The sequence below is a fragment of the Lactuca serriola genome, chromosome 4 (genome assembly GCF_051521515.1).
Source record: "Lactuca serriola cultivar US96UC23 chromosome 4, Lser_US96UC23_V15, whole genome shotgun sequence".
Lineage (NCBI taxonomy): Eukaryota > Viridiplantae > Streptophyta > Magnoliopsida > Asterales > Asteraceae > Lactuca > Lactuca serriola.
In genome coordinates this window covers 324,223,131-324,240,942 of record NC_136411.1, presented here as the reverse complement: position 1 = coordinate 324,240,942, position 17,812 = coordinate 324,223,131, and positions in this window count along the sequence as shown.

Here is a 17,812-nt window from a genome sequence, read left to right as displayed (position 1 = left end):
ATGGAGTATTCTGGGGTTACAAGTGGCGCGAGAGAAAGATCGGTTGCGAGTTTCCGAGGAAGCAATGTAGTATATGAGTATGATGCCATGAGTATGAGATCAGTGGTAGAGACAAGACGGTACGAGGCACTGTGATGGTATACTGGGGCATCCGAGTATAATGCCCTAATCTTGGATTATTTTGAGTTTTGAGTTTGAGATGGAAAGTGGTGTATCAAGTATCTACGGTTCCAGTGGGAGCCCTTTGGCCAATGGACATCAAGTGAGACTATTCAAGAATGTGGATTGTAGCAGGGAAATGTGTTTTGTTATGACAGATGTCATCAGAAATAGTGGTGCATAATTTGGGTGAGTGTGTAAACCTATCTATGATTGGTCCGCATGGCATGAGTTAATGATCGCAGTGTGGCGTCGACCTAAGGACGAGAATGTGAAGTGATAAGAGCAAGTGTGGTAAGACTGCGGAGAGCTGTAGTTTCAATGAGTCAGTGAGAGGTTGTTATGATGATGCGGGGAGCCGTAGTACTCACTAGTCAGTGAGAGGTTGTTTTGATGCTGCTGGGAGCCGTAGTACTCACTAGTCAGCGAAAGGGTGTTGTGATACTTCGGGGAGCCATAGTACTCACTTGTCACACCCCAAAACCGGAACGGCGGAAACGTTCTAGGGTGGATGACGTCGTGTCAAGTATCACAACACATGTATTATAGTAATCAAAGTACAACAAAACATTGCATTAATAGTAATAGTTTTACATGGTTTACATTACTATACATCAAAGTAATACAAGTAAGTATAATAAGCACAGTTTGGTACTAAGCTATCTTCATCAGCAGCTCCGGGGATGTAACTGTCTAATGCTAACCTGAGAATACAAGTTATTTGAAAAGCGAGTATCAGCATTTTTACAAATGTTGGTGAGTTCATAAGTATTTAGTGATATTTTATTCAAATAACCTTATAATGTAGTAGTTTAAGAATTTACAGTGTATTAGAGTTCTTTCCAGAAAATCCTATATTTTCTTTAATAAAGCAGTCTTCTACCAAGACTGGACGGAGTTAGTGTGGTAAAAGTAGTTTTCCCTTAATCGCTATCATTATCAAAATACTGAATTTGATTATTAATGAAATCAAGAAGAATCAGGGACATAACATATGCCTCAGCAGTGAGGACTGCTGACTAAGGCAAAGGAATCCTAGACTCCAGGAGAGTATCGAATGAACGACACGCCTGGCTCAGTCTACCCAATGGAGACACAGACCCCAGAAGGTACCAAATGAAAGGTACAGCTGGTAAGGTCTAAAACAGTGAATACAGACCACAGATAGTATCAAATGAAAGATACATCTTGCAAGGTCAAAAACAGAGAATATAGACCGCAGATAGTATCAAATGAAAGATACAACTTGCAAGGTCAAAAACAAAGAATATAGACCACAGGCATTATCAAATGAAAGATACAACTTGCAAGGTCAAAAACAGTGAATACAGACCGCAGACAGTATCAAATGAAAGATACATCTAGCAAGGTCAAAACAGTGTGACTCTGAAAATGAGTTACCAACATACAGTGTAAATTGCTGGTGAAATACCGTTACCTTAAGGCCATGAATTATAAGGCAACCGGGGATACTCGTAACCACACTAACCGACACTAGAGTACCTGACGCCCTACAAGCGTCTATAAAATATAACATTTGTCACCCCTTGGCTTGGTAGGCCGTGGACTGTAGCTAGCATTCAGGGTGCGGGGGTGTCAATCCCGTATAGATCTATACACACAATGTCCGCTCTCCCTACAGGAGACTCTGGTTACCAACTAGATGACGGAGAAGGCCGTGTCCCAAAGATGCATCCCAATTAGTGGGTAGTGGGTTTCATATGTAAGTGCTGAACTAGAGGTAGAGACTCATAACTGGACTGACTAGAGTAAATCCATATGTCTATGCTCATATACATAACATATAACTAATGAATCAAACGACCTTCGGACGGCCATCCGATCCCACCAGACCACATCTCAACGAAGAAAAGGAAATAGAGCGGACAAGCCTTCCTAAGTCCTTCAATCATTACTTATATGCATCTAAACAAGCACAGACATACATCTAACTACGCTTGAGTGTGTAACAAGTGGATTCATATCGTGAAGTATAAGCGTACAGTGTGGAATAACCGAATCGTGAAGTATAAGCATGCCAAATGTAAGTGTATCACAAAGTAGAAGCGACATCAAATAAAAGTAGGAGTGTATCGAGTATAAGTGAAGTAGAAGCGATACCAAGTATAAGTGAAGTAGAATCGTATCACTAAATAAGAGTGTGAACAAGTATAAGCGTCCAGCAGGTATAAGTGTATCACGAAGTGGAAGCGACAACGGGTGAAGTAAAAGCGTCTAACAAGTATAAGTGACTAAAAGTATAAGCGAAATAGAGGCAATAACAGGTATAAGTGTATCACGAAGTGAATGCATTATCAAGTAGGAGTTTAAAATAAGTGAAAGCGAAGCAACAGTAATTAACAAGTAAAAGTATACGTCGTGAAAGGGAACTTTGATGAAATCTTGGAAAAACCTTTATACTCAGGGAAAATCACATTTTGGTATTCTTTGGAAAAATAAGTGTGACAACCTTTATAAATCTTTTGAACCTTTATAAACCAGTTTAAAAATGAATTTAGATAAAACAGTATAAGTAAGAGTTTTGAAACAAATGAAAACCTTTTTGAAAACCATTATAGCATCCTACTCGGTAAAACAGTGTACAGTGTGGTAAAAACCTTGTGCATGCGGGTTATCAATCACATGTGATTGGTATGATAACTGGCATGTTTAACTTGTATTCCCCCCCCCCCCCTATAAAACATGTAAAAACATTTAAAAGGTTCATTCAGGGGTATGAACTCACCTGGCATAAGTGGATCCGACGAAGGTGTTGGTTGGGTGTTCGGTTGTCAAGACTCGAACACACACAATGACCTATTCAACATATGATAACATATGTTCACATACAGTTAGTATATTTAATACTAATTAAACAAGTATACGCTCTCTAAGGAGCGGAAAACACTTTAGTTAAGCGTTTGGGGTGTCCCGGGTAACATCTAAGGGTGTGTATGGCTTAGGAATGGAGTTTACTCTCCGAGAGTAAACTCTCAATACTTAGTTTACGGCCCAGGGACAACTCCCCATGAGTTTACGGCCACAAACTCATGGTGAGCGGTTCTAGTGTGTTTTAAAGGCTCAATCTTGTTCATGGGATTTTTCTAGGTCCAAAACTAAAAGGTATGAATGAGTTTAAGGTCTTTAAGGGCTCCATTATGGATTTTACGGCCCATGAACCATCCCTAAGGGAGTTCAGGGCTGTGAACTCCTATATCATGGGTTTATTGAAGTTTCAAGCCCTTATTACACTCCTAGTAATTTATAATGAAGTGTGAGTCCATTTGGGGGAATTAAAACTATCATTTGGGCATGTTTGGGGGTGTTTACGGCCTTGGTAGATGCCTAGGCCGTAAACTCCTTTTGACCCCTTGAATCCTTGCATTTTAATGATCTAAACCCGAAATAGCAAGTCCCTAAATTATGTATTAAGTCTAAGGGTGTTTTGGGAGTGTGTTTGGGGCATTTTGACAAGGTTTAGAGGTGTTTACGGCCTAAGCATGTGCTTGGGCCATAAACTCTCTTTTATGCCCTAAATTGATTGTTTTAAATGAGCAAACACTCCTAGGCTAAATCCTCAATTTATTTCCAAGCTTTTTGGGACAAGTTTGGGTCTTTTTGGCCATATTTAAGGGGTTTACGGACTAAGAGGATCTTGGTCCGTAAACTCCTTTTCAATAGCTTCTAAGTCCAATTTTTGGGTTACAAACACAACCAATAATGTTTAGAACAAGCTAGGGTAAGCGGACTTACGATTTAGAAGCATTTGGTTGCGGATTCGGGTCGAAAACGAGTCTAGAGAGAGAGTATAGAGAGAGAGGGTGGAAAAGGCTCAAAATGGGGTTTACTCCCCTTTATATATGGGTGGGAGTCGGAGCTCAGTGATATTCTACCCGATACTGTCGTTAAACGGGGCTTTTGGTCGCACCCAATTTAGTGGTCGTAATAATAAAAACTAACATTTTCCAAATAAATGGAACATAAAATAAGTGTCTTTATTTCTTTTATCACGACTTTAACGGCATACAAAAAAAATAAATAACACATTTATTTACTTGACGGCTTCTGATTAACGGTACTTTTACAAACTGGAATATTCCGTTAACGGTAACGGGGAAATGTAACGGAGCAACTTGGGTTATCACATCACTAGTCAGCAGGAGAGTGTTGTGATGAAGTACTCTCTGATCAGAGCATGACGCATAAGAGTTTTAGGCTTGGGTAACCCTAATATTTGAGTTTTTGGGAGCCTGGTGGTCGAACTAGGGGCGAGACTGGGGTCTCCATATTTATTAGGATTCGTTATATTCTGAATTGAGTAGTGGTTGTCGCAACCAAAGGGAAGTGGATCAGTGAGGTACGCATGGGTTGCGGGTCATAAGTCATGAGTTGAGTGGTTCATTGGGACGAGTGGTTCCAACTCTGGGTAAGACCAAACTCTCAAGTTTGAGTTTGGCTCTGGTGGTGTGTCGGGTAGGCGAGATGAGATGTCGGATTCAGAAATGAGTTCCATGTTGAGGGGTATTTTTGTCATCTGATGTCTTAGACCTGAGTAGGTCAGTACTCGGGTACGGGAGGTACCACGAGATACATGGAACTATGAGCAGTAGACGATAGAGGTCAGGGTTGAGTCGATCTTCAGTTAGGATTTTAGTATTCGTTTGGAGTAAAGATAACTTCCTGACTTGTGTATCACAATGGACTGAGGTAGTTGTTGTGAGAAGGAAGGCAGCGAGACGTGTTGGGGCATGTAGTTGGTAACCTTTGGAGGTCCAACTGTGGGGTCGAGAGTAGACCCGGTGCTAAATGCTAAAAAGAGATATCTGGGGGAAGCTGAAGGATTACGATTTTTAGATGTTGAGGACTTCTTAGGGAGCATGATCATTTTGTTCTTGTGTCGGAGAACAGGGTGTTGAAAGTTTATTGTTCGGATCGGTTTTGATAGTAGTTCAGTGGGTGATCCCCTGGTGGGATGTGAACCCTTTCGTTTCTTGCGGCGATTCGGATTGTTTGGAACGTTTGGGTGAGTAATCAGTAGCCAATTGTTGGATTTTTCCTTGTGAGAATCAGAGGAGCAGTGAGCTATCAGAGTTTGATACTCGAGGAACGAATAACATGGTGATAGCTTGAGTGGGCGGTCTGGTGGCAGGCTAGGCCATTAGAGTTTCCAAATTTTGAGAAGGTCGGAAAGGGGTATCTTAGCGGCAAAAGGGTTAGTTTTGTTCCGGACTTGGGAATTTATGTGTGGATAAGAAGCGATTTCGAGGGCGAAATCTAATTCAAGTGGGGGAGAATTGTAACATCCGGTTTACCAAGTATATTGTTTTGAGTATTTAATTCAAGGATTTTGGAAGGACTCGACGAGTTGGTGCCTCAACTCGTCGAGTAGGGTCACGACTTGGTGACGTGGTTAATGAATGGACTCGACGAGTCGGAGAGATGACTTGCCGAGTCAGCGTTGTTTGCAGAAACCCTAATTCTCTCGGTCCTGGTCCTATTTAAAGGAACTTATAGCCTCCTTGACACCCCCATTAGTGTCATTCCTCACTTGAGAGAAACCCTATAGTTATTAGTGAGCAAGAGAGGGAAAGGGACTCATTGGAGGTCATTCCTTGGGGAGAAGATCAAGGGTGTTGCAAGGATCAAGAAAAGAGCTTGTGGATCTATTTCATCCCCATATTCAGCTTCAGATCAAGGTATGAAGCCCTTACCTTTCATGTTTTATTGAATACATCCTTTAAGTATGAGAAATTAGGGCTCATATCACTTTTGGTGGGGTTTTGGGTGCATCAAACCCCCCCTCTTCTGAGTAATGCCATAGATCTGGACCTTGTAAGGTCTAGAGATTCGGAAAGTAGGAAGCCATGGTTGAGCAACCTTAGAGCTTTGAAGCTATGAAGCTTTAATGGGGTCATAATGTTATATAGAGCAAAATACACCATGCATGGAGATCAAGATCGGGCCTTTACACAAATTTTGGGAACTATGAGGTTAGATCTATGAGTTAGAGTCGAAGATCTGATCTCAGAAGTCCAGATGAGAAACCAATGAAAGCAACTCGTCGAGTCTATGGGATGAATCCACGAGTCATAGCGGGTTTGACTGAGTAGCCTTGTGCCAGTGTTGACTCACTGAGTTGGGAGTCAACTCGGGGAGCTAAGTGAGTCATAGGGAGAATTCAGAAGATGCGAGGGGACTCAATGAGTCGCAAGGGTGTACTCGACGAGTTGAGTCAAATATGGACTATTGACTCGAGTTTGACTTCTGTTGACTTTGGGGTTTTGGTCAACATAAGTAATAGAGACCTTGCAGGGGTAAAATGGTCTTTTGCCCACTTCAAAGAGATAAAAATAGAAAGAATCGCCTTCGGTTATCTGAGTTGTGAAAAGAGTATTAATTAGAGATATTCATCCTTTGTGTTAGGAGGAGGCTAGTTCGAGACCCGAGCGCGAGGTTATTTGCTCACATGCTAGCCAAGGTGAGTCTTCTCACTATAATTTACCTGGAATGGTAACTATGTGTGCCCGGAAGGTCTTATATGCTTGTATGAGTTATATGATTGATGTGATATGTATATTTTGTATGGGGTGGACCCGAAGTTCAAACGGGATTGGACCGGAAGGTCGACAGGGTTAGGACCGGAAGGTCAGCATGGTAGGACTGGAAGGTCTACCTGGATTATGGGATCAGAAGATCCCACAGAGACATAGCGACCGGAAGGTCTTGTAGTCTAAGGTGGCTAGTATGTGTATGCGGTATTTTGGGGAACTCACTAAGATTCATGCTTACCGTGTTATGTGTTATGTGTTTCAGGTTGTTCTCAGGATCACGGGAAGGCACCGACTTGATTGTACACACCAGTGAGAGAGTTATGTTTTTGAGGATCCTGGATTTTAACCAAGCAATTATGATGTTTTGAGTTGTAAACTTAATAAATGAGATTTTTTGTGAAATACATTATGAGAATTATGTGATTGTAAATGAAAATTTTGTTTTGAAAATTTACGTCGTTACATTATGTAACATACGTGTTCATTAATGGACTTTAAAGGGAAGAATTTTGGTAATCCATAACTTGAGTACAAATTATGGATTCCATTAAAACACATAAAGATCAAGAATTAAACTAACAAACTATTTGCAAATATTTCCTATGATCTTCTAAACTCATAAGTGTATGAACATTCATATCAACAATTTCAAGAATCATAGACAACACATATAAAACTTGAAATTTTGATAATAGCCATTGTAAATGGATTAGCATAATCATTAAACCATCTAAAACAAGTTTTATAAGACCAAAACAGTTTAGGGTAATGTTTCTAGTCCATTTCCAGCAGCAAAACTCGAAAATCTGCACACTGGGCCTCCTACTCGTCGAGTGCATGAACCTACTCGACGAGTAGGATGAAATAAGACATATACTCGTCGAGTCCCCCTATGGACTCGGCAAGTTCACTCAGAAGAATGCAAAAATCTTGAGTTTTTTCAACAATTTGTATCAAGTATCAAGAAAACAAGCCTAGGCTCTGATACCACTGAAGGGTTTTGAGCATTCTAACACTCCTAAGGTGTACATGCAACCCTAGAAACCTTGGATCTATGTTTTACTAATATACATGCAAATTTGATTTTCCAAGGTTCTTAACCTAACTATCATGGCATGGGGAACTTTGAAACATAAAAGCTAGTAGAAGAACATACCTTTCTTGTTGCTTAGATTCCTTGAGAACCTTGTGAGCCTAGCACCTCAAGTGCGATGCCTCAAATGTTTCACACAACACCACAACTCTTGGAATAACTTTAAGAGAAGTACACTACTCAAAATCGGCTAGCCCTCTTGTTCTACACATAGTAGTAGTGCCGATTTTGCTAGCCATGGGGTCCTTTTATAGTTATGTCACAAGTAGGGTTACAACATGTAAACCCTAATTGAAATGGCTTTCCATATTACATGATCCATGGGTTTATAACCTCCATGGAATATCCATGGAGCACCTTATGGGTTTTAGCCCAATTCAATAAACCATGGATCATTAGCCAACTATAAAATAATGGATGATTTACACAATCAACCCCATATCTTTAATTAGTCTCCTTTTGATCACCAAATTAATTCTAAATTAATTCTTGATCAATACTAATTAAATACTATTATTAATATATTAGAACTTATAATATATTAATAAACCATAAGTGTCCTTTCTCTCATTTAGTCTATCCAAGTGTTGCAATGCTATGCAGCCCAAAATGGACCATGCTAACCAGGTCATGTACATTCCAGAAATAGTTATGAACTTAGACACCTAATCCAACACTTGTGGCACAGGATCACCTGGTCACTTGAATCTATCTTTTGATATTTGAGGTAGCCTTCGTATTCTCTAGTAGGATAGGGTCACCTAGCTACTAGTTGAATGTCAATAATACAAGTTTTTGAAGAGGATATAAATAGACCTTGCAATCTATTGTATGAGGTTTTAAAAGAACTATTTACTTTACAATTTTTTTGGAATTATGCTCACTACAACATATATATATATATACATATATATATATATATATATATATATATATATATATTGAATATATATTTCCAACCAAACAAGTGGATTAGATACTTATATTAGACTATGGATGAAATGGTTTATCCTTATCTAAAAGGTATAGAGTTATGGAGCTTATGTTAGACAATAAGTTTAACCATTCAAGCATCTACTAACTGCATTTATGTAGAATATCCTAAATAATTGTTTAGGATGAAGTTTCTACTAATCCCATTAATTGTCATTCCATAAGACAAGTGATTAGACATTTCTTTATCTAAGTGGGAGCAATTTGGAGATTTAAGAGCTAAAGTTCCATAAACAAAATGCATCATAGTTTGGAACACCAAAACCTTATTATATGGAGAGTAAACATGAGTTTACGGCCCAAGAACACTCTTGGACCGTAAACCCCTCTCCAAGGGACATGAACACCTTTTAAGGTGTTAGAATTGCCCTCAAACACCTCCTATGACTTGGGTAAATGTCTCGAACCAACCACCATTGAAGTAGGGGCTTTAAACATCAATTAAACCAAGGACTTAGGAGTTTACGACCGTAAACCCCCCTAGGATTGGTCCATGGGCCGTAAACTCCATAAAATGGTCATATGATGCCCCTAACACCCCTTATGACTTGTATAATTGACTAGAAACAAGTATGAACCATCAAAACACAAAAGGAAGGGGCTAGTATGAGTTTATGGCCGTAAACTCTATCTTTACTACCGTAAACTCCCAAGAATGGTCTATTGAGGCCTGAAACCCTTCATAAGCCCTAGATTTGAGCCTAGCTTAATTCCACTAGTGAGATAAGACCTTAAATCATCCAAGAGCACACCACCCATGATTTTACGGCCGTAAACTCATGGGGATATGGTCTTAGGGCCGTAAACTCTATAAAGAGTTTACTCTTGAAGAGTAAACTCCCTAACTAGGCCACACACTCCCTTATTTGCAACCCAATAGCCTCCTAGCACTTGACCAAAGTGTTTTCCGCACATTAGGATGCTTATACGTGTTTAATTAGTATTATAATTACTAATTGTATGTAAACATATGGCATCATATGTTAATAGGTCACTAAGTGTGTTCAAGTCTTTACTTGACACCGAGCACCCAACCGGCACCTCCACCCGATCAACTTACAACAGGTGAGTTCATACCCCCTGAATTAACCTTTTAAATGTTTTACCTGATTTTATGGGGGGGGGGGGAGAATACAAGTTAAAACATGCTAGTTATCATATCAATCATATGTGATTAATAACTCGCCTGCACAAGGATTTATCACACTTTCAGCTGTTTTACCAAGTATAATACTATAGATGGTTTTCCAAAATGTCTTACTTGTTTAAATCTTTTCTCAAATTGTCTCTTGTGCTGTATGTTTTACTTCTAAACTAGTTACAGCAGTGTTTTAAACAAAGGTTTTCTTTACTTATATTGTGTTATCAAATTATAAAACGTGTTTATGAACGGTTTTAAAAGCTTGTTTTACAAACTGACATCAAGTCATAAAATTCTTATGTGTAAAGGTTTTCCAAAGTTTTTCATCAAAGTTTTCTTCTATGCTTTTACTTCGTTAAATGCATGCCTGTATTTGTATAGTTATATAAATAATGTTTAAAAGACTTAGGAAGGCTAGTTCGCCCTATTTCCTTTTCCTCGTTGGGATGTGGTCTGGTGGGTATCGGTTATCCATCTGAAGTCATCTAAACATTAGTTATATATCATGTATACATATATGGACATAAAATCTCTCTCTCTCTCTCTCTCTCTCTCTCTCAGCCAGTGCATCGCCTTGGGTAGTAAAGGCCTCCCTCTATTATTCATGTTTCTGGAACCCTAGTAACTATTATAGGAATAGTTAGGAGACTCTATCTCTATCTCTATCTCTATCTCTATCTCTATCTCTATCTCTATCTCTATCGCTATCTCTATCTCTATCTCTATCTTTATCTTTATCTCTATCTCTGTCTCTATCTCTATCTCTATCTCTACCTCTCTCTTTTACTTTAGAATGTGACACATTATTTCCCTCTACGACGCTTCATTGCGCCAACGCCGTGTAACCAGAGTCTCTGAGAAGGAGAGCGAACATCATGTGTATAGATCTATACGGGACTGACACTCCCACACCCTGACTACTAGCTACAGTACGCGCCGATAAGGCCCACGGGTGACAAAATGCCACTACCTCTACCGCCACTACCTCTACGCGTGACCTAGATGGTCATCGGATACTCTATCGTCGATCAGCATGGTTACATACGAGTTCACATTCACCCTTTTTTAGACTTTGCTAGCTGTTTCGTCCATTTGACACTGTCTGGAGTCTGTATTTCCTTGTTTTAGACTTTGCTAGTTGTGTCGTTCATTTGACACTGCCTGGAGTCTGTGTTCCTTTGTTTTAGACCTTGCTAGCTGTATCGTTCATTTGATACCGTCTGGGGTCTGTGTTTCCTTTTGTTAGACTGAGCCAGGCGTATCATTCATTCGATACTCTCCAAGAGTCTATGATTTCCTTTGCCTTAGTCAGCAGTATATCTGCTGAGTCATATGTTATTTTCCCCTAGTATTTTTACTAGTGATATTCTCCTACTTTCTTTAAAGTCAAATACCGTATTTTGGTAATGATAGTATTTCAGGGAAAAATTCTCTTTAAAACATAACACTGTCGAGTCTTGGTAGAAGACTGCTTTTAATTAGAAAATATAGGATTTTCTGGAAAGGACGCTAATACACCGTAGATTCTAAACTACTACTTTTTAGAAAGTTATTTTGAATAAAATGCTTACTTACACAAATGACACTAAATACTTATGAAATCTCCAGCATTTTATAAAAATGTTGATACTCGCTTTCAAAATAACTTGTATTCTCAGGTCAGCAATAGACAGGTACACCCGGGAGCTTTTGTGAAGCCAGCCTAGAACCGAGCTGCATCTATACTAGTTTCTGTATTACTTTGATGTCTCTATAAAATTTAACTTGTGTAAAACTATTACTATTAATGCAATGGTTGTTGTACTTTGATTACTATACTGCATATGTTGTGATACTTGACATGACGTCATCCACCCTAGAACGTCTCCGTCGTTCCGGTTTTGGGGTGTGACATATTCCTAGTCTACGGAGTATTTGAAAGAAAGTTATGTCTAAAGTTGTTACACATGTGCTAAATTTTCAAATAAATTGAGATGAATCTCAGTTACAATCAGACGTGTCCTCATTATGAATTAAGAGATAGTTACATGGATAATGGTTCCATGTAGATTTTAATTACAGTTACACATCAGAGTTAGAGTACCTCGTGGTTTGGAGAAGCACGTAAAAAGATGCTTAATGTATAGTTCATTATGACTATGAGTAATCCCATTACGTAAGTAATGGTATCTAATTCATATTCAAGCATCTAATTCATTCTCAATAGTTTTTCTTTATGTATGAGTTATATATAAAACTGAAAATGTTTGTATTCACAAATTTTATACAAATCAAGTTTGTCAAATCTACTTAATAAAGGTCTTTCATTAGCTAAAGCATGAAAGTAAAGTTGGTGGTATAGGGCCTTGTTGATATAAGTAGATATATTTGATTGAAATTTAGTATGGGGATATTGGAACAGTACAAGCAACATATATTATAGTGAATCATATACTACATATGAGTCTTTTGTTAAATAATTGTCGTGTTCTATATTAGCATGTTTAAATCCTTGAATAATTAGGTTATTCTAAATGTCCATAGTCATTCATAGTTGTGGGAGCATCTATGAGATAAGACTAATATAAATGGATTGGTGGATTTTCATGGAGATGAAAATAGCAAAGAGCTGCTACCAACTTTATAGGTACTTGATTAGGAGAATAGGTATTGGACTTGACCCGCATCAAAATCACTTTATGGATCATAGTCAAGAGTGATGTTTTGATCAAGGTTGTATCTTTTTATTCTTAGACCTGAGATGCATATTTGGGACTTGAATGTAGGAATGCTTGTGCTTTGACATGGTTTAACGCTGCTTCGTAAAAGGCAGTCATAAGGGCCATCATTGGGTATGACACGAACTACATTGATGGGCGTATGTAGTCGAGATGGGAATTGTCCCTCTTATTTGTTGAGAGCATGACATTTAAGGCCTTAGTTAAAGTTGAACAATAAATGAGATTGATCGCAATCCATATCTCATGTTCGACATGATGTCTGAGACAAAGAAATAATTGATACCACACATTTAGTAACACTTGTAGCTTAGAGCTCCTGGAATTGGCTATTGATGAAATGGCACCCTTCATATGTTGTTAGGGGTAGTAGCATATTGCTAGATGTCAGCTACTGTCTATGTTAGTCTATAATGAATCTTGTGCAAGTGGGAGATTGTTGGATTTATATGCCTAAGAATCATTATGGAGTGATATTGCTAATAATATATGATCCTATAGGGTCACACCTTTATGAAGTTGGCACATTTTGTATATTTATTATTAATATGATTATTAATAAATAATATCAATTTTGTATTTTAATTAGGGAATAATTATTTTTTGTGAGAATAATAATTATAAGAGAGTATTACTAGTTATTGTTTCATATAGTATGAAATAATAAGTCATGCACAATATTTTGGACTTGTTGGATACTTTTGTCTTTTACCTAAAAATAAAGTTTATATTTTATAAACTTGGAGTTTATAAAAATAAAGAATTCTCCTCTTTTCAAGAGGTATGGCCTAAAATATTAAAATATGGGGGATGCTTTTCAACTTCCATGCTTTGTCTCCCATGCTTATAAAGGTTATCCATTACTTTAGATTATTTTAATGGTTAAGCCTTACCTTTCATGGACTATATAAGAGATGCATGAGACTTGCATTTTGGCTAAGAAAATCACTCTCTTCTTCCCTTCTTTCTCTCTAAAAACCGTAAGCATGAAGAGCTCCTTTCTTTTGAAGTTTGGTGCTTTACTTTGGTAGTTTAGAAGACCTCTTGAGTTCTTCCCTTTAGTGCTTATTTGAGTTAAGCACTTAAAGGCTTAATACACTCAAGAATACAAGAAGGAACTAGCATTCCAAGTGCCTTACTCTTGATGGTGGATACTTGTAGAGAAATCATACACTTTGATTTTTGCTATCTTCATCAACACCCTAAAACCAAGTGGGTTCAAAGGCTTCAACTATTATCTTTAAAAAATCGTATGGTTGGTTTTATTTCATTCTAACCTCTATAAATGGATCCATGATGGTTCAGTTTTGTTATGAACTAAAAACAAACTTGTTATTTTTAAAGTCTTCCATTGCCGTTTTTTATGAAAAACAAACTTTTATTTCGTATCAAAACCCATCACTTGGCGTATAGACCAGGATGTCATCGCTGAAGACGATCATTGACCGATCCAACATGGACCTACACACCCGGTTCATGAGATCCATGAACATTGTTGGTGTGTTAGGGAGTCCAAAAGGCATCAACACGAACTCGTAATGCTCATAACGAGTTCGGAAGGCCATCTTCTAAATATATCCACCTCTCGCACCCTCATCTGATGGTAGCCAGATCTCAAATCAATCTTGGAAATGAAGATGCCCCCTGCAACTGATCAAAGAGATCATAAATGCTCAATAATGGATAACGGTTCTTCACCGTCAGCTTGTTCAGTTCTTGGTAATCAATGCACATACAGTACGAACCATCCTTCTTCTTGAAAAAAAAGGATTGGTGCTCCCCACGAAGAACTGCACGGTCGAATAAACTCCTTTCCTAATAGCTCCTGAAGCTAAGAGGAAAACTCTTGCATCTCAAGAGATGCGGGATGACACGTTGCCTTGGAAATTGGCGCCGCACTGGGGATCAAATCGATCTGGAACTCTACTTGCCTTTTATGAGGCACACCTGGTAACTCCTTTATCAAATATCAGGAAAGACGCGCACAACAGGAACATCATAAGTAGAAACTGATCTCTTCTCATCAATCCGGGTAACCACTACATATGTCAGATAACCCATACATTCATGCTGTAAACTTTTCCTCGCCCTGGCGGGAGAACAGAAAGTTGATCCTGACCTAGTACCTTTGTCGTAGATGGTCAACACTCCCTTACTAGGATCTCGAACCGTCACCAACTACCGCTCGAAGTCAATCAGAGCCCCAAATCGGCTCAACCAATCTATACGCACGATAACACAAACATCTCCTATTGCAATAGAAATAAGATCTATCGGATACCCAACACCAAAAATATCTAATACCCAAAGTGAGTGAACGTCTGCTAAGTCATTGCTTCCCATATTAATGTGCCATGATCTTTAAGGCCAAAAATGTAATCTTCAAAGTGCAGCTGTAACACCCAAAGTCAGGAAGGCCAAGAAAGGAAAGAAAACCCTAAGTTTAAGGGACGACTCGACGAGTCCAAGGAGGAACTCGGTGAGTCGGAGCGGGATCCGGGTCAAGGAGTAAGTGACCGACTCATCGAGTCGGCCAAGGAGACTCGGCGAGTCTGGTCTGAATGAGGAAAACCCTAAATCCGGGACTTGGGGCCTATTTAAACGTCTCATTCTCTCCCCTAGGGTTCCTTTACTGCCTCTTTCACCCAGAACACCGAACCCTAAGCCCCATTGTTGCTCATTCAAGCTTCCAAGCTATTTTTGGGTGATTTTAAGGAAGAAGAAAGAGGGGAATCATTAAAGCTTCAAGGATTGGCCTTAGATCTGGAGTTTGTGGAACCTTTCTGATTTATTGAAGGTACTAAGTCGTTTCCTTCATTTACATCTATTCTAGTTGTGAGTTTTGGGGCTTTTTAGCCATGATTAGTTATCCATTTGAGTTAGAAGCCAGATCTGAAGTTGCTACTTCGGATCTAAGCACATTTTGGCCTTGTGAAGCATAAAGTGACTGCCCTTGAGCTGATTATGGAGCCTCCTTGCCTTAAACCCTAGTTTATGGTGTATTTAGCCTAGATCTCTTTCTCTACATGTAAAGTTTGCAACTTTACGTGAGGAATAGGCTTGGGAAGGGTAGATCTACAGTTTGGAGTCCATGCATGACTCAAAAGTCCTCTGCATGTATGAAGATCTGAATGGAGTCGGCGAGTCCTTTAAGTGGACTCGGCGAGTAGCATGAAGATTAGGAGGAACTCGACGAGTGAGATGAACAACTCGTCGAGTAGGATGAAGATTGCCTTGGACTCGGCGAGTCTTTTCTTGGACTCGGCGAGTCAGGAAGCGAAACCCCCAAACCCTTCGAGTTGAGACTCGAATCAGTGAGTCGAGTGGAGACTCGGTGAGTTGGACAGGTCAGGACTCGGAAATCGGTAGACTCAGCGATTCATGGACTAACTCGGCGAGTCGAGTCGCGAATGGAAGGACTCTGAGAATATGAACTTGGTGAGTCAGTAGGCAAACTCGGCGAGTAGGGCTGACCAGGAAGGTTGACTTTGACCAAGACTTTGACGTTGACCATAGTTGACTTAGTTGACTTTCGGGGGATAGTTAGACTAAGTGTTGCATTGATATTGGTAGCTCAGGGAGCTAGTGGAGCAGGAATTCAGAGAGTTGTCGGGTAGCAGCTAGAGGAGTTATCAGCAAGTTCAGCAAGTGCATGTGAGTTTCCCTTTGTGTGAATGGGTCTATGGCCACAATGCCGGCCCATGTAGTTATGAGTAGAAGACCCGAGGGTTAGCCCTAGGCACAGTATGCTAGTATGATATTTAGGAAGAGGTCCAATGATAGTGGGCGGGTGCCCAAGGAATGGTTTATGTGATAGTTTATACTTGTTGTCTATGTGATACTTGTATGTGCCTGGTAGGGAGGTGAGTGTGGACAAGGTCCCATAACTCACCAATAGCAGAGTGTGGATGGTGTTCCACATCTAATTAGCAGCAGATCAAGGGTGAGGCCCAAGTTAGGGAAGGAGTGAGGGTGGGCTGGGCCCGTATCTCACTATCAGCAGGAGTATGGACGGGGTTCCATGACTTATCAGTAGCCGGACAAAGGTGAGGCCCAAAGACAGGCGAGGCCTTAGGACAAGATCTGTTAGTATGTGTTTGGCTTATGTGATGTGATATGTTATGTGTTAGTATATGTTGGCGGGCGAGGCCCAAGATAGGCGAGGCCTTTAGAGCAGGTGTCAGTAGCATATGATTAGTTTATGTGTTGTGATATGTTATGTGTTAGTATATTTGGTGGGTGAGGCCCAGTGACAGGCGAGGCCTAAGCAAAACAGATCTGTATCCGAGCGGGGCTCGAAGCCAGGCTGGGCCGTTGTAGCGGGCGAGGCCCGAGGTAGGGGGCGAGGCCCAAGATAGCGGGCATGGCCCAGTATGTGCAGTATATGGTTATGCATGGTATGTGGTAGGGTGGGGAACTCACTAAGCTTCATGCTTACAGTTTTCAGTTTTGGTTTCAGGTACTTCCGGTAGCGGAGGGAAGAGCTCGGGGTGATCGCATGGCACACACCATAGATTAGACAGCCTGGGAATGTTTTACTCTGATAATGAACATGTGTTTTGGAAATTAATGATCTGATTATGTTTCGGATTGATGGATTTGATTTAAGTAATGTTTTATTAAAAGAAATTTTTAGTCTTGAATTTTGGGACGTTACAGCAGCGCTCAGACCTCATATTCCTACGGAAAAAGGATTGGGATTCTGGTAGTAGATCCAATGTTGTTGGACAGATTGAAGGAAAGAGTATGAGGATCTTCTGGTTGCATTATGCCAATTTACTAAAACCTGTTTAGAATTAGATGTGTAAAACAATAATCGAGTCTAGGGAAAAATAAGGATGCAGATCAAACGTCTATAATTGATGAAAACGATGAAGACAACAAGAACAGATCCACTAAAACCATAAAACCCTAATAATACTCAATAGAAGATATGCGTATGAGTTACACAATCCACCACTCTGATACCAATTGTTGATTCAATAAAGAATAGATCGATAGATTCAAACAAGTGTAATCAACCAAACAATAAGAACAATGAAGATCAAATAGTGTCGAATGATTATATTCAATAGCCTTAGAAGAGTTCAACAAGAACTTCTCTGTAAAGACTACGTAGGGCAATATAACTTGTTAACCCTAAAAAAAGTGCATGCAT